The sequence below is a fragment of the Mastacembelus armatus genome, chromosome 21 (genome assembly GCF_900324485.2).
Source record: "Mastacembelus armatus chromosome 21, fMasArm1.2, whole genome shotgun sequence".
Taxonomy (NCBI): domain Eukaryota; kingdom Metazoa; phylum Chordata; class Actinopteri; order Synbranchiformes; family Mastacembelidae; genus Mastacembelus; species Mastacembelus armatus.
In genome coordinates this window covers 16,149,899-16,167,256 of record NC_046653.1, presented here as the reverse complement: position 1 = coordinate 16,167,256, position 17,358 = coordinate 16,149,899, and the positions used below count along the sequence as shown (strand labels likewise).

Below are 17,358 nucleotides of genomic sequence, written 5' to 3'. Positions count from 1 at the left end.
CTCACATGCTGCTGAATGCAAATGTACACGACTTGAAAAGCACTTGAAGCCCACACAGAGGAAATCTTTTCTATATGGAGTCAACACACCATTTCCCCTGTAGATTAGCAAATGTAGTATGAGGTTGCTTTTCACCACATTGTGGTTCAATGGGTTCTTTATTGGAAGTGGTTATTGATTGACCAGGTTATTAATTCATAGTGACTAAATGATGCACTTCAAAAGATTGTTAAATCCAGAGGGGTCCAGATCCACATTATTTCGATAAGAAAGGGAGTGGGTCTGGCTGGCCAGGGTTGATTTTGACAGTCCCTCAACACACCCTTTCAAAAAGAGATGGAGGAATAAGTCATCACTGGCAGGAGGGTAAGTTTTGGTTTTTCTCAGGTGCTGACTCTGTTTATTGGGTAAGCGAGTTCACTTCCGGTTCCTAGCGTGTTGTGCTACGTGTTTCTGTACAGCTCGTTCAGAGATTAGCTCTAGTCTAACACACCTAAAAAGTAACTCGATTCTCTGAACAACAACAACTCATAACCCCTTACATGTTCCTGTACTAGTCAAGTACCGTCTTTTTTATCCAGAACTTCTTGCTATTTCCAGACTTAACTTGTTACTTCCGGAAACATCCTGCTAAGAAGAAGCCCACGGCTCATCACCTGCCTGTTTTCGGCAGTTTCAGCTTATGTTGTTCTAACAATGACATATTTAGCCGCATGTCGTCGCTGCCTGTCTAGGTGTTTTTATTATATATACTACTTCATTATTCCTCTGGACCGTCTTTGTCATGGAATGTAACAAAATATGGATCATAAATGTGCACTTGATAATCCAAAAGTTGTTATGATTTTAATGTTGGACCCCAGCCCCCAGTTAAAGTTCGTAAGACTGTATTTAAACACCTGGAAAATGTTCATGTCCAAGTCAAGGTTAGTACCTTTCTCTGGTAACATTCACTGAGGAAATGAATGACAAATACATTTACTGGTGTATTGTCTTGACATGATGTGATTCCGGAAAGATGACTACAAAAACATTATGCAGAAATTAAAATGCAAAATTAGAAACGCTGAAGCAGCTGAGATATTCCAGTCCCAAGCCTGCAATGATAGGCAAATTAGACCTGGAGCAACTGACCAGTAGCAGTGATGAGGACTGCGAGGAGGAGGAGAAGACAGCAGAAGACAGCTCGAGATCAAGTGCTTCCTCTGTCCCTGGGCCAAGTCAGCTACAAGTCCTGCACAAGTGTCAGCAATGTCAGACCCTGATGCCTAAAGTCTGTGCCTTCAAGAAAAGACTGAAAGCTTTTGACCTAACTCCATCGCTTCAACACAGGAAAAGTATGAGGTCAGAATTGGACCAAAGAAATACACTCCCACTTTGGTATGTATTCTGTGACAAGGTTGTATTTATTATATAAACTAGATTGGTGCTCTTACTCACATTTATTTGGTCAGAATTAGTTATTAAAAGCATCCTACTTTACAAACATAAATTTTGTTACAGAGAAGGTGTTAAACACATGGTTTCAGCACATTACTGGGCCTGGCAAGAACAAGGCAGAAAATGCCAAAAGTGTGTCAGTCGTGCGCCAATGACGGAGAACCAAGTGCCTGTGATGTTTGTCTTTTTGCAGAAAAGAGACAAGCTTCTTGACTAAGTCTTTTTTTTTTTTCGTAAATATTTCTTAAATTGTATTGACATGTACAAACTCAATAGTGATGTGTGGGTGTGATTTCCCTGCTAGATGGGTAGCAAGTCTGAAGCAGATTCGCATTGAAAATGTGTGAGCTTTTTTTTGAAGTTTCTTCTTGAAGCACAGCTGCCAGAGGTTAAAGTTCCACGTCAACATCTGCAAGGAGCTTTATTTACACTTTGGACCTTAGGAAAGAACAGCAGGAAGGATTTACAAACCATCTGCATTTAAAAAAAAAATCCACTAGGCATTGTTTATTGATGGATCATGTTTAATTGTTCTTTTATTGTACTTTTTTGATTTGTGTTTAACCCATGGTCTTGGTGTTTGTTAGCCTCAAAGCAACAAGAACACAGGTGGTGCAGGAATTACAATGTACCCACTATGACAGTTGTTCTCAGACTTCTCTACATAATAGACTGAATTTGTTAATGGGACTGTTGATTTGGTGAACATTCATGATGTACCTAATACAATGTGTAATTTTGCGCTGACAGTTTTCTTCTACTGTCTTACAGACATGCTTGTGAAATCTGCTTTCATTGCAAAATTCCTGCAGCACAATGAGGAGATTCCAGGAGCTCTCTGTAAGCACATACTGATGACGTACACAATCCATTAGTGGCAGCAGATCACTGTGCAGTAATTTCCTTTTATTGTACAGTGACCCTTAAGAAAGATCCATTGAAGGAGAACCTTGAATGGTTCTGTGGTTTCCTTTCTGGATTTCTAATATGTACAACTGGGCATCAGAAGGGCATCATCCTGAACACGACGATAGAGGAGGTGGCCACTGCTGAGGAGGACAGTTCTGGAAGGTGAAAATGCTGATGTTCTCAATTCAATTCAGCTTTCTCTGGTCCAATTGAAATTTAAAAAGTACATTTTTATTTTTTCTGTGTATTGACTAAAGTATTAAGTATTTCAGGGAGCATAAAACCAAGGAATCATTTGGTGATGCTCTAATTCCACTGTCAAAGTCTGAGTACAGCTTCATGTACAACCACAACCACAGATCCCTTGTAATGGCTCAACACTACAATTTTCAAACAGCAATAGGGGCCAGTACTGAATCCATTTCAGTATTGCTGGAGGGAGTTTGGCTTGCTAACCTTTTCACTGATTTACAGCAGTGTAATTCTGTAAGATATTTTGCTTCTCCAAATAATTAAAGTTTTTAAAAGTAGTACAAATCTATGCATAAACCATTTTTGATTTATTGTAGATTGGAAGATCCTTCGGGCAAGACAAACGATCTAATGTGCAGAGACTGATGCCACTCAACTTCAACTGCAGAGAAATGTTTTGAGGCAGAGTTAAATTTCAATGAGCATTTGAGACTTGAAAACATAAAGCATTTGCCATTCTTCAGAACAGCAAGGAAGACAAGCGTGGCCAAAACAAAGATGACACAAAGCTCTAAACAACCAAAGTTGGACCCAGATTATGAGCGAGCATTGAAGAGGAGGCAGAAAAAGAGGACAGGAGTGCAGCATGATGGTGAAATGGGGAAAAAAACCAAGACCACTCTAAAGAACAAAGGACATAAGAGTTCTGAATGCAGCGAGGACAGACCGGGGAAGAAAAGTAAGAAGAAATTCTTTGACAGTGATGAGGAAAGTGTTGGCAACAGGAAACAAGACAATGGTATACAGTGATCTAATAGAACAGGGGTCTCTAACTCCAGTCCTCGAGCTCCACTGTCCTGCTTCTTTTTAAAAATGCAATTCTAAATTTGAGGTGCAGGGATTAGGGTTAGGGTCAGTGGAGGGACCCACACTAGCCTCAATATAAATTAAAAAGGATTAGATGGTGTTATAAAATTGGCAAAATATCAAATTCAATTAACAGTTAAAGGCTTGCAAATCAGCATTAGACCTTACATTCTTTTATATATACTATAATGTATTTATAAAAACTTGATAGTACATTACAATATTAGTATTACAAGCATTTTGAGAATATTTGTTTTGCTTATAATTCATAGTCACTGTCTTCTTTGAAACTTTCTTATTCTCTTACTGTACATTTTAATGTCATCAGGAAACTATGTGAGTACAACAGTACAGTGCTAGTACAGTACTAGTGATTCTGGAGTGTATTTAAACCAAGGACATGTCCTCAATGATCAATAGAGAACAGCTTGACAGTATCCTGAAAATGATTGCAAGACACATTCCTGTGCTGGTCCTCTGCTAAACCAAAAATAAAGGGTCCTGCAGTAAACAGAAGCCTAGAGTGAAGTGAAATGATGGGCATGGTGTTAAAGCTGTTTACAGTAAGGGTAAAACATGTGTCATGGTATCAGCTGTAGGAAAAAGAATGACCCCTAGACGTAACACAAATGCATCAATAATTTCACCACTTTTACATTTCCATTTTGCCCAGAATGTTGTTCTAAGTACAGTATCTTAATTAAAATCAGAACTGTCACCTAATGGGCTGCAGTGACCCCTTCTTGATCTTCTTTCCCATGAGAAATTTTCTATACAATGACAGACATTTGTATGGACAGACCTAAAAAATTAAGCCTCCTGCAGCTATGCCAGAGGTCCACAAAATGACTGTCTAAGCCAGAAGTCTTTTTTTTTTTCTTTTTCAAAACTACCTTCCCCAGAGACTCTTGAGGCCCCATTTCTGCCTCAACCCTACTTAAAAACTGCATATATCATATCAGCCTGACTACCACAGTAAACCATGCCACCAGTGACTCCATAATTTCTGCAGTAAAGCAAGATGTGGGCAAAACTCATAAATTTCAGATTGGGTTTAGCCAATTTTGGTATTTGAGTGAGGTTTTCTGTGGGCTGAGACTCAGCAGAGAGCTGCAGAGAAGCTTTTTTAAAACCCCAGCCTCCTGCTCATTATAATTCACAACTATAACTCCTGTGAAGAACATTCATACCATTTTAGTGGACTGTATCCAAGGTGAGGGTGATGGCAAACCAATTAGAAAAAGAAGAATAATTCTCAATCTAAAGACACCACAAACATATTAGAACAGCAAATACCACGAAGTCAAAACTACAGACAATGGCAACCCTGCTTTAATCAATAACACCTATTTTGTTAAAACACAGTTTCCTCATGTAACCAAATGTCTTTCCTCTATGGAGCTTTTTATGCTAAGTGAGGGCACAGCAGAATGACAGACACAGATGGGGAGACAGACAAGAATAAATCTGTGAAATCTCAAAGGCAATAAGCAGAGAGCACTCTGGATAACTTGAATTGGGAAATGCTTTATAAGATTTGGAAATCTTATGCCTTTTGCACCACTTAATAAACTGTGTCCAACATTACTTAACAATGTTGTACTAAACACAATGCCCCAATTACAAAACTGCCCTGCATTACCCAACAAAGTGTCTATTACCAAAAACAATAATAAAAAGAGAAAAGATCACTGAATTGTCTGTATTCTGTTTCAGAGTAGAGGAGCATTATAAAAATAGCAGATTTACAGGAATATTTTTCAGGCAATTGTTTGCAGGAACAAAACCCGGTTCCCTGTTGTGCTATTTAAAAAAAACAATTCAATATCAACTATTTCCAGGTTTTGCACCACTGAGAGCCTTTATTGTTGTAATATTCTACTCAATCAACACCCAGTCACTCAAATTAAATCAACCATTTAGGGCTGAGAGGTGCTGATGATACATAACTTGTGTTTATCAGACACTGCAGGCACCATTGTCTCCCTCTGTTTCTGGGTAGAGGTTAAGTGCTCACAGTTTGATGAACAGGAAACATAACAAGAGACATGAGCATAAGACAGATAAGTCAGGACATATAGGAGAGTGAAGCTAAAGGCCTCTGAACTCTTGTTTCTAAAAGCTGAACTAATTAGTGTGACTGGATCCTTTGTCAGCATGTTTGTCTGCCTGAGAAATTGACACAAAAAAGGGACAGTTCATTTCCAATGTGAGCTCAGCGCCATCTAGCGTCAGGAAGCTGTGTCCGCTGTGGTAAAGAAGGAGCTGAAACAAAAGGCGGAGCTCTCTATTTACTGGTCGATCTACGCTCCTACTCTCACCTATGGTCATGAGCTTTGGGTCATGGCCGAAAGGACAAGATCTCAGATACAGGCGGCTGAAATGAGCTTCTTTCTCCCTTAGAGATAGGGTGAGGAGCTTGGAGTAGAGCCACTGCTCTTCCACATCAAGAGGAGCCAGCTGAGGTAGCTCGGGCATCTGTACCGGATGCCTCCTGGGCGCCTCTATGGGGAGGTGTTCCGGGCATGTCCCACCGGGAGGAAACCCGGGGAAGACCCAGGACACGCCAGGGAATATGTCACTCGGCTGACCCAGAAACGCCTCGGTACCAGGATGAGCTGGAGGAAATGTCCAGGGAAAAGAAAGTGTGGGCATCCCTGCTTAGGCTACTGCCCCCGCGGCCCGGCCCCGGATAAGCGGAAGAAGATGGATGGATGGATGGATGGATGGTCCGCGCATTCCTGCACTTCCTGTCCGCCTCCTCACACCTGTGTTGTCCTGCAGTGGATCCGACAGCATTCCCACTCAGTATGAAGTTGCCTCTTTTGGATCCTTTTCTCAGCAGCCTCAGCTGTTTGTTATGGTGTGTTGCCATAGCTGGTCTTAACACTAATTACTTCTGTATTTTTCTAATGTTTACTGTAGGTCAACAGCCTTTCAGCCGAAGTGAAAATTGCAAGTCCGAGTCTCAGGTCCGGCAGGAATTCTCGGTGGCACAGAGTAAATAGCCAGCGCCCTGTCCACCTTCAATACCACGACTGAGGTGAGACCCTTGAGCAAGGCACCGGATCCCCAACTGCTCCCCTGGCGCCGCAGCATTGGTTGCCCACTGTTCCGGGTGTGTGTTCACTGCTGTGTGTGTGTACTTGGGTGGGTTAAATGCAGAGCACAAATTCGGAGTATGGGTCACTATATTTGGCCATATAAGTCACTTTCACTTATATTTTTGCTGAGCATTTTTTAAAAATTTAATTCCTTCTCTTTTTGCAGCATTTTTTTCTAAATGTCACACCTCTGTCAAATCATTGAAGCTGCTTTCTTAGTTTGCTTGTATTTTGCCAACCGGTATTTGAAAGTGTTTTCTGACAATGCAATGCTCTTAGAGCTCTTAGACTGCTGCTCATTCCTGCTGTCCTTCACACGCCTTTCTCCTCCAATACTTTCAGCTTCAGTCCTCTGGGTGGAGGTTTTAGTCCCAAGGTATAAAAACAGCTTTGTTCCCTCAGTTCTAATGGTGTTGAATAAGATGTAGAGGTATTTTGACCACTTGTATCATGTTGGCTGTCACTACTATATTTTACTGCAAAACAAATGTACCTGTGTGTATAAATTAAGTAACCAAACCTCTGCCTCTGTACATATAATCATGGATGGCTGAGCGATTTGCCCATATTTTGATTTTAATTTTGACACATTTTAGGCCAGAGTATAGGGCATTCCAATTTGAACACCCCTCCTCAGTTGTCATTGACTGTATTTAGTTTCAGGCAGTTTTACAGCTGCCGAGCACTGCAGTAACCTGTTTTTCTGCTTTAACAAACCTCGTTATTTACAACAGGTGCCATAGTTGGAAAACGTATTCAATCACTGAATAATCTAGAATCAACCACCAGGGGCGCACACTACCATATGTTACTGAGAAGTCAGTGGAAATAACTTGTTTTCTGCTATCTCTTCTGGAGACAATGGCAAAGAGAGAAAACTGGTTCTTCCACCTTCATTTGTAATTACATGCTGTGGTCTCATACCCCTTTAGGCTTCTTTTAAATATAATAATAATCTAATGATATGGAAATGTTTAACAATCATTGGGGACATTTTACTGCACTATATTTACATTAAAATACTTCAGGTACATTTTCTTGATTATACTTACTATACTTTGCTAAAGCCCAATGTATTAAGTACTTTTACTTGTGACAGTATTTTTACAGTGTGGCAATTTCCATCATCCATGTGTGTTACCCTAAGCAAGGTTTTCCCCACATGCTGAGTGCTCTCAAGGCTCAGGAACTAGCACACATAGTCAGTATAATAGAACCAATAATGTACTACATGTATGACCCACAACTCAAAGTTAATATCAATTAAGATCAAATGTTATGCTTTTTTTTTTTTTTTTTTTCTCAGAGCTATAAACCAATTTGGTTGCTAAAAAGTATAAGGCTTAAGTATGTTGTCTTAATTGAGCTTAGATATGTGGTTATAAATCAATTGAATAATAGTTATTTTCTTTTGCAGAAACAAATTGCGATTGTGTAGAAGAAACCAAATGTGTTCTGGCAGGACAAGATGAAATGAAGGTAAATAAGAATTGAAATATACAACAATTTTGCAGCAGATGCTCCTCTGTCATAATCCGTTAAACTGCCAACTGTAACAAAAGGATTTACATTATAACAAATTATTATTATAACACAAATTCCTATAAGGATAAAGTTGTCAAAGTAACATAACTTTGTAAAAAAAAAAACGTTAATGTCAATGTCAATTTTATTTATATAGCACATTTACAACAGTGCTTGCTGCATACATGCATACATAAATACATAATGTATGTATTGTGGAAAATATGACCTTTATTTCATTGAAGCTTAAGGTATAAGGCATTATTACAGTTATAGTTATGAAGCATTTGGCATGTGCAAAACAGCAGTAAGCTTAAGACATGAATATGTTTACCAGTAATTGCAAGGTCTCTCACAATGCAAGAAGTGAACTAGACATAACATCAAATAGGATGTCCCTGTTGCATTTGTTGTTGCATTCTGTCTTGCAGGACAGGTTGACCTCTGCCTGGAGGCATAGTAACAGTGATATCTCAGGACATCCCATCGTTCTCAACCTATGGCAGAGGAACATGCCAATTTCCTAAAGATTGCACATTTCACTCTGTAATATTATCACTGGGTCAGGGAAAGATAGGCAGTCAGACTTCGTGAACTGACAGAGAACACTGTTGGTGTTAGGTCTGACCCAGAGCTCTGCAACTGCTTTATTCAGTGTGTTTTAATAAACGGCTAATTTGAGACCATATTTATCGCCTCCACTTTATCAATTAAACGAACACGCGGAACTGAGGGAGAAAATTCCAGTTCCAACAGTATATATGTATATAAAAAAATGTTCACTTCCTATCAATTAATCCTTTTCATGTCATGGTGCATCAACACATCATTTCAAATGTGATCAGTAAATAAATTGTGCAGTGAAACTGAAGGAAATTAACAATGACTTTCATTTTAGTGTGACGAGGAGGATCTGTCACCTGACATCAAGGAATGGAGTAAACATCAAGTGAAAGAATGGGCTCTCCAGTTTAATGAGACAGTTCCAGAAATAATGTTTCAAGAGGACATTTGTGGGTGAAGTCTTATGCATTTAGATACAACAGATTTAAAGGAAATGGGTGTGACTTTTTCATGCCAGAGATGAGGTAGTGAGATCAAAGAAAGAGGAGCCAACAAGCTCTACAAACCAGCCTGGAAGACCATGCAAGCCTTATCCCTTTAATAGTTACAAAGATACATATAGATACATAGAGAGCAGCATTCTTGATACTATAGAATCAGGTCCCTCAAACCTGATAGAACCCTGCCATGAGTATAAAGCTTTCATCAATACAACAGATGAAAATAAAATGATCAAGTTCAATTTTGAGGTTGTTCGCTTTGCAGCTGCCTGCATGAGATGTGATTTCTTTCTTGTGTCGGAAAGATGTGCTTCCAAACAAGAGATTCCTTGTCATTTTCTTACTTTTATCAACAGTGAATGAAATAATGGACCCACTCGTGGAGACTTTCACTACATTCTGGCAAGAGCTCAGAGGCACAGAGCAAATTATTTGTATATGTGACAACGAAAAAACATTTACTTCATGGAAGGATGTGATTCAGGCTCGGTGTGGCTTTAATATCACTGAAAGATGCATATATGAGCTAGGTTTTGCTGAAGTCAATGGCTGAAGTCAAGTTTCAAAAAACCGAAGGGCCAGTCATTTTATGCCTTGTGGTGAGGGAAGCAAAGTCCTTCTTAAGAAGAAGGAGGAGTTCAGCTTGAATACACTAGATGTCCTGCGCATGAACCAGGATGTGGTGGGACAACTTTGGTCATGCATGTTTTATGGGCTCTTCGGGACAGATTCCGTTGTGCTGTCCTTAAAGACAGCAATGCTGACTTTGCTGAAGTAGCTCATCAAGTGGTTCAGTTTTTAATGTATGAACACAAGGAACAACTACCCCGGGTCCCTGTTGTGCTGATGATAGATGACTTTGATGAGAAGGAAAAAGTATTTGACTTGCAGCAGCTCATTGAAAAAGAATGTATAAAAAAAGACATTCAGTCCAAGTCTGCGCAGGTAATTCTCTTGAACTGTATAAGGTCAGAGTCCTCTGAACTAACGGAAACAACCGAAGACACAGAAAAAATCTTCCTGAGAAAGAACAGAAACTGTTTGAGATAAAACTGGTAGAAATAGAGGAAAAACACGAGAATGCTGAAACATTCTATGGATTTATGATCATGAAGAAGAACTTTAAGTGAGAGTATGTTCAGGGAGTGGTTCGTAACACTCTTAAGAGCTTCAGTTTGACTTCAGACTTCAGCTTCAGACATGCAAAACTCCTGGCTGTTTTAGTTTTGTTGAATGTATATCGCAAGGATGCCTCTCTTTCCATCTCTTTGTGTGAGGAATTTCTTGGTCTTCAGCCAAAACCAGTTTGTGGAACAGTCAAAGTTGAGGAAGGATTTGGGAAGTTTTCAACTTTAATTGAGAGCTACTTAGTTAAGGGCAAGGTAGTGTTCAAAGCGATCAAAATGATCCATTCCCGTATTGCACAGCACTGCTTACAGGAACTGTGAGCAAAGCTTATATTACAGACCTTCTGCTAACCACAAAAGAGCTTTATGAGAGCACACAAGGCAAACACAAGCTCCTGCAAGATGTTCACCACATTTTAGTGAAGAGAAGTTCTCTCTCCACTAATTTAATTAGTGGAGAGATAATTTCTCAGTTCTCTCCACTAATTTAAGAGATCACAAAAGAAACTCCAGGAATGGAGGAGATGGTACCAACAAATGCATCAAAAAGATTTGAGAAAGATGCTGTGATCTCTCAGTTATTTGCCAGGTACTACTACCTATAGAAAAAGGATTTCTCAGAGGCAAAACATTGGGCACAGAAAGCAAAAGATCTTTCCAAAGACAGCTCATACATGGCAGACACATCAGCACAGGTTTGAAGCATGAGCTGAAGAATGCCATTGCTAATTGTAAGAACGAGACTATTCGTCCTGAGGAATTGGATAGGTTTCTCCAAATGGCTCAGTCAGCAATAGATGGATTCAAGGAAACACAGAATCTTGCAAGGAAGGAGTCAACTTACAGATTCAACTGTCCTTTCAATACGTCAGTGTGCCTGGGAGAAATTCAGGTTGGAGTACTTGTCATTGAAATTCTAGAAAAGACCCCAGTGTTTTCTTCTGACAATGTCCATCATGACGTAATGAGTCAGGTTCTCTCTAGAGACACTAAACTTCAGGGTGTAGAGGAGAGTGATCAATGGCACAACAAACACAGATCCTACTACATTGTTCTCAGACAGTTTGAAGATGTACTTTGTAATCTCAAAGGTAGCATGAAGAAGAACTTTGACTTCCTTGAGAATTTTTATGTGAACTTGGGCTCCAGATTTGGAATGAAAGACAGTCGTGATCAAAAAACTCAAAGTGAGCTTTTGAGATGTTAACAAAGTGTATGCAGATCTTTTCTCCAAAACAACCCATGGGAAAAATGAAACCATGCTGAAACTAGACCAGGCAAGACAGTTCCCGGAGAAGCAAAAAGTCGCTACCTACTGTGGGATTCTAAATTTTCTCTCAAATGACATCTCAACAGAAATGTTGGAGAAGATTGCTAAACGGTATGATTCTGTTTGTTTACCTGATTATAACCCAACAGTTACAGAAAAAATCAACTTGATCTATGTCAGTGTTGTGTTGAGTGGCGTCAAACTGGAATCATCACTCGTTAAACCATACAATACACTACTCAATCTTCTTCACCAAATTTGATGTGGCCATGTTCCACTAAGTGATTATTTGTCACTGCACTTTAATGCAGTTATGCTGTTGTGGCCACAGCAGCACCATACAAATTGGAGAGTCCTGCAGACATGCATATCACAGATTATCTCCCCTTATCACACAGAGATAAATGGAGTATACAATTAAGCGGCCCATTGCCCATTTCTTCTTGGGGAAAAAGCCATGTGGCTATGAACGGCTGGTAACCCTTGGGGAAATCAAAAAGTGTATCACCGCTGGGCCGGAACAGTTTGCTTCCATGTGGGAAAATGGTAAAATATGGAAAGAAAAGAAAGTGGTGAGAAATGATGTCTGTATTTTACAGTTTGTCCAGTCCCTTTTTAACAGACATGGACAAGACCCAACCAAATATGAATACATGAGACAAAAACTCAGGGAAGTAGGTTGTTTGTTGTTGTACCTGCACCAAGAGTTTTCATTTCATACCATGGAGGATGCTATTAAACGAGCCAATTTCCAAAAAGTTGTTCAAGCTGTCAAGAAAGTTTCAGGGTATGATGAAGAGCAACATTCCTATAAAACACCAAGCCTGGCTTTAAAACTGGGACACACACTTCAGAAAATCTCTGAAATTCTCCAATGTAGAGCACTTATGGCAGAAGACGAAGTCTTGACCAAGTCCACTGAGACATTCAAGAAGTTGTACAGATTTAAATGGTCGGAGTTGGTGTCTCTCAGTGCTCTTAACACACTAAGCAATTCCAAATACAATAAACCTTCCACACTACCATTCACTGAGGATGTTCAAATCCTTCAACAATACCTGGAGAAAACTGCAAAAAGTGCCTTTGGCTACCTCGGAAAGGAAGCCACTGCACAAAAATATGCTCAACTTGCCAAAGTCACTGTTACTGCCATGGGCCGTTTGGTTTTTCGCCCCCCCGTGTGTGTTATTGTGACATTATATTTGACTGAGAACCCCAGTGAAAGGATGCCTGGGATATCCTCACCCACACCTTCTAACCTCCGTCCGCTGGGTGGAGCTGTAGACGGGTGACCAACAGTAGAGGAAGATGCCGGAAAGCAGCTGCAAAACACCTCCATGGACCGCGCCTCCTTGCCTGATTGGTTCCCCTTCACCAGCCTCCCTCCAATCAGCTGACTACACCTCAACAGTCCCTGTATTTAAGGCCCAGGATTTCCGTCACTCGGGGTGAGCTGTGCCTTGCCCATGGTCAGTTCACCTCGGTGTTGTGACTTTTTGCCTCAAAAACCTGGTTGTCAATATAGTGTTTTGTATACCGCTTGTCGGTTCGATTACTTTTGTTCTTGTTAACACTAGAGTTGCTTAGTTACTAGTATTTGTATTGATTTTCTAAAATAGTTAAAAAGATCTGGAAATATTAGTTCATTTTAGAGTGCCTTTGAGCCTGAGTGTTTTTGTTAAACGTTTTTTTTAAGTACCTGGCTGTGCCCATACCAGAATCTGTTTTTCGTTGTTGTACTTAAGTTCCTTGGCCTTGCTTTAGTTTGTAAATAAATATCGGCCGACCTTTTACCACCTGGTCACTGTGTTCTTCCCTAAAAATATCCCCTAGACAAAAAGGGTTGTAACAGTCACACTTGCACAAATTGTTGTTTAATCGTTGACGAGCTGGTGAGGTCTCCAAAATGTGCCTGAAAAGCTTTGTTCAAAGAGACCAAACAAGCTTACATGAAGATGTTGCCATGGGATTATCAAAAGTTGAACAGAAGCTCTGTAATTATTTCGCAAGAGTTGAAACCATGGGGAAAAGAGGCAGAAAGGTTGCAGTCCTCCTTACACCAAGCATGGTGGATGCGCTGACACTGCTTACAAGTAAAAGATCTGAATGCTGTGTTTGTGACAAAAATATCTTCCTATTTGCACGCCCTAAATCACTGAGCTACTACAGGGGACAGGGTGTCTGCGTTTTCATGCAAGTCAGTGTGGAGCAAAGCACCCTGAGCACCTCAGATCAACACAGCTCAGAAAGCCTGTCACCACTGTCTCCCAAGTACTCAACTTAAAAAACAATGAACTTGATCAGATTGCAGACTTCATGGGTCATGACATTCGAGTTCATCGAGACTTTTACAGATTGCCAGTCCCCACAACACAACTAGCAAAGATTTCGAAGCTGCTTTTATCAATGGAGAAAGGACAGCTTTCCAAAATACAGGGCAAATCACTTGATGAAATTTAAATTGAAGGTTTGTACAGAAATGAACACTTTGATATAAAGATTGTCTTTTAGTAATTGTAAATAGACTTGTCTAATCAAAAGGCTGATACATGTTCCTAGGAGAAATTTCAGCAAGTGATGCTGAGGATTTCAGCGAAAATGAATCTGATGATTGTACAGCTGCATCATCATCAGTGTGTGGACCTAGCAAGGTTCTGGATGCACCATCAGATACCACAGTCACAAACCAGGACTATGAAGCAAGAGATCTGGGTAGGTTGACCAGTAATAATTTGGGTTTTGATAATAACCTACGTCTTTTGGAACAAAAATAATGTAAAATTTGGTGTTCAGCAGGGAATGTCAGCGAAAATGAATCTGATAATGACTGTACAGCTGCATCAACATCAGTGTGTGGACCTAGCAAGGTTGTGGATGCACTATCAGACACCACAGTCACAAACCAGGACTATGAAGCAAGACATCTGGGTAGGTTGACCAGTAATAATTTGGGTTTTGATAATAACCTACGTCTTTTGGAACAAAAATAATGTAAAATTTGGTGTTCGGCAGAACCATCCGTGTCCTCAACAATAAATGAAACCGTCTCTGCCACTGAAGGTAAAGCATTTATTTTTATAGTAGCTTTTTAGTAAAAGTTTCTAAAGTGTGTCTTTTGTAAATCACTGGTATAAAATGAGTAATTATGGATGTTTAAGTGTTATCTGTATTATAAATCTTGGGACTTTTAAAATTGACATTTTTCATTATCTTTAACTCTTGTCAACTGTAGAAGTTTTAATCTTTTTTTTCTTCTGCATATTTTCTAGATGATGATGTTGAACGAAACTCCAAGAGACATGCTCCAAAAAGAGCATGGTCCAAAACTGAGATCTCTGCTGTGATGCGACATTTCAAACGCCACATACTGAAAGGGAAATTGGCCACCCTAAATGAATGTAAACAGTGCAAACTGGCAGAAGGGCCAGCACTAGAACAAAGAACTGTGCAAAACATTCGAGATTTTGTTAGAAACCGTGGAATAACTTCACAAAACAAGCTGTAAATTCACCCTATGGTGTCCCTAAACCGTTTGGTTTTATGCGTTTAAATATTTTGCTTATCAAGCAATATTTTAAGTATGCATAATATGTTAAGTTAAACATACTAACGTGTGTGTGTGTGTGTGTGTGTGTGTGTGTGTGCGTGTGTGTGTGTGTGTGTGCGTTATTGTTTATATTGAGGAATTATAGAGTCTTATGGCCGTAGACACAAAAGACTTCCTGAATCTTTCAGTCTTGGCTATAGGAGGAATTAGTCTGTGGCTGAATGAACTTCCCATTCGCCACAGTTCCTCATGAAGTGGGTGGGCAGAATTGTCCAGTATGGAGTTGATTTTGTCCACCATCCTCCTCTCTTTGCCTGTGATGGCTGTATCTACAGCCACCCAATAAAGGTTGGACTACTCATTCACAGCTTATCACCTGTTTTAATATTTTAGGAAGGTAAATAAGTCATTTTGTTTGGTTTATAATTTACTTTATTTCAGGACAGCCTTGTTTGCTAAGTGAAGCGCGCACATTTAGTTAGCATTGGTTTGTCTTTTGTCTATTTGTTAATTTATGTTTCTTTGTCTTTGAGTTACCTGTTCTCTTCCTGGTTTGGCAAAAGAGGTTGCTGAGGTGGAGCCTGAATTTGTGCAGAGACCAACAAAGAGGACCAGACCACTGACTGGAAAACCAGAGGGGGGGACGGATGAAGTCCTTGGTCTAAAGATTTGGTTTCTTTTGTGAAGTTTCATTTAGATATGTAGTTGTTGTTTATTTAGTTTATTAATTGTAAACTGATAGACTTGTAAGTTTAGTTATAAGTATGTGTAATTTAGTTAATTATTTTTGTCTTGTAAATCCCCCTCGTTTCAGTTGGCCTGATCAGCCAGTATATAAGTTCCTTTAGGCCCTCAGTTAGAGGGGCAGTCTTGTTCTTTGTTCAGTCAACTCAGTTTACATTTAGGTTAAACTTTTTTTTGCCTGAGTTAAGTTCTGTTCAGTTGACCTTTTTTATGGGCCCAGAACTTTGCTTACTTTTTTGTTTTTTCAAATTTGTCTTATTTTTGTGCATTTGGGGGAAATAAATCCCTTTTCTTGTTTAAGAATTCACCTGTGGCTCGTTTGTCAACCGGTCGGTCCCTCACACTGCCAAAGCCTCCAGACTGTCCTGATCAACTTATTTAGTCTGTTGGCCTCACCAGCCTTGATGCCACCTCCCCAACACACAACTGCAAAGAACAGTGCACTCGCTACTACAGACTGATAGAACATCTTCAGTAGCTTGTTGCACACACCAAAGGAACAGAGTCTCCTGTCTCCTGAAGATCTGCTCTGTCCTTCCTTGAAGAATGCATCCGTATTGTTTGACGAGTCCAGTTTGTTGTTAATGTGGACTCCAAGGTATTTGTAAGAGTCCACAATCTCTACTTCATCTCCAAGGATGGAGACAGGGACTGGGGTCTTCCTGCTCCTCCTAAAGTCCTCCACCAGTTCTCTGGTTTTCTTGATACTGAGCTTTAGACAGTCGTTACACCAATCGACAAAGCTTTTCATCAAGTGTCTGCATTCCTTATCATAATCATTATTGATACATCCAATGATTGAAGAGTCATCAGAGAATTTCTGGAGGTGTCAGGTTCCTGAGTTGTAGCGGAAGTTTGAGGTGTAGAGTGTAAACAGGAATGGTGCCAGTACATTTCCTTGGGGTGCACCGGTGCTGCTCATCACCACATCAGATATGCATCCATCTAAGCGAACAAACTTTGGCCGCCCAGTGAGGTAGTCTTTGATCCACTCCACCATGTCTGCGGGAACTTCCATATCCTGCATTTTTGCACTTAGCAGGTGGGGCTGAATAGTGTTGAAAGCACTTGAGAAGACAAAGAACATGAATCTCACAGTGTTGCCCTGTCTCTCCAGATGGGAGTATGCTCTGTGCATTAAGAAGATGATGGCATCTTCTACTCCGATGTGTTCCTGATATGCAAACTGCAGGGGGTCCAGAAATTCAGACACTTGGGACCTCAGGTGTTGCAGGACCAGTCTCTCAAACACTTTCATGACATGTGATGTTAGCGCTACTGGTCTGAAGTCACTAAGGGTACTGGGACAGCTTCTTTTTGGTAATGGGACAATACAGGAAGTTTTCCATAACTTAGGCACCTTTTTGAGCCTCAGAGAGAGGCACACACCTTAAGTACTCTGGGACTGATCTCATCTGGTCCTTTTGCTTTGTTGGTCTTTAGTTTAGCTAGTTCCTTCCTCACCTGTTCTGTGGCAAAGGCTGGGCCTGTTATTGTGTTGAGGAGTCAGATGATGAGGGCAGGGGATGAGGTATTGGAGGTGTGGTATACTTCAATGTTGTATGGCTGC

At 40.2% G+C, this 17,358-nt stretch overlaps 1 long non-coding RNA gene and 1 pseudogene across 1 annotated transcript; both read left to right on the top strand.

The window, feature by feature from the left end:
• The first annotated feature begins 1,151 nt into the window (after nt 1-1,151).
• Nucleotides 1,152-2,505, top strand: LOC113123815 (uncharacterized). The gene is made up of 3 exons (XR_003294982.1): nt 1,152-1,380; nt 2,212-2,280; nt 2,358-2,505. It is a non-coding gene; the product is annotated as an uncharacterized LOC113123815 (long non-coding RNA).
• A 6,588-nt stretch (nt 2,506-9,093) lies between these two features.
• LOC113122988 (sterile alpha motif domain-containing protein 9-like) lies at nt 9,094-10,901 on the top strand (annotated as a pseudogene).
• The last annotated feature ends 6,457 nt before the right edge of the window (nt 10,902-17,358 follow it).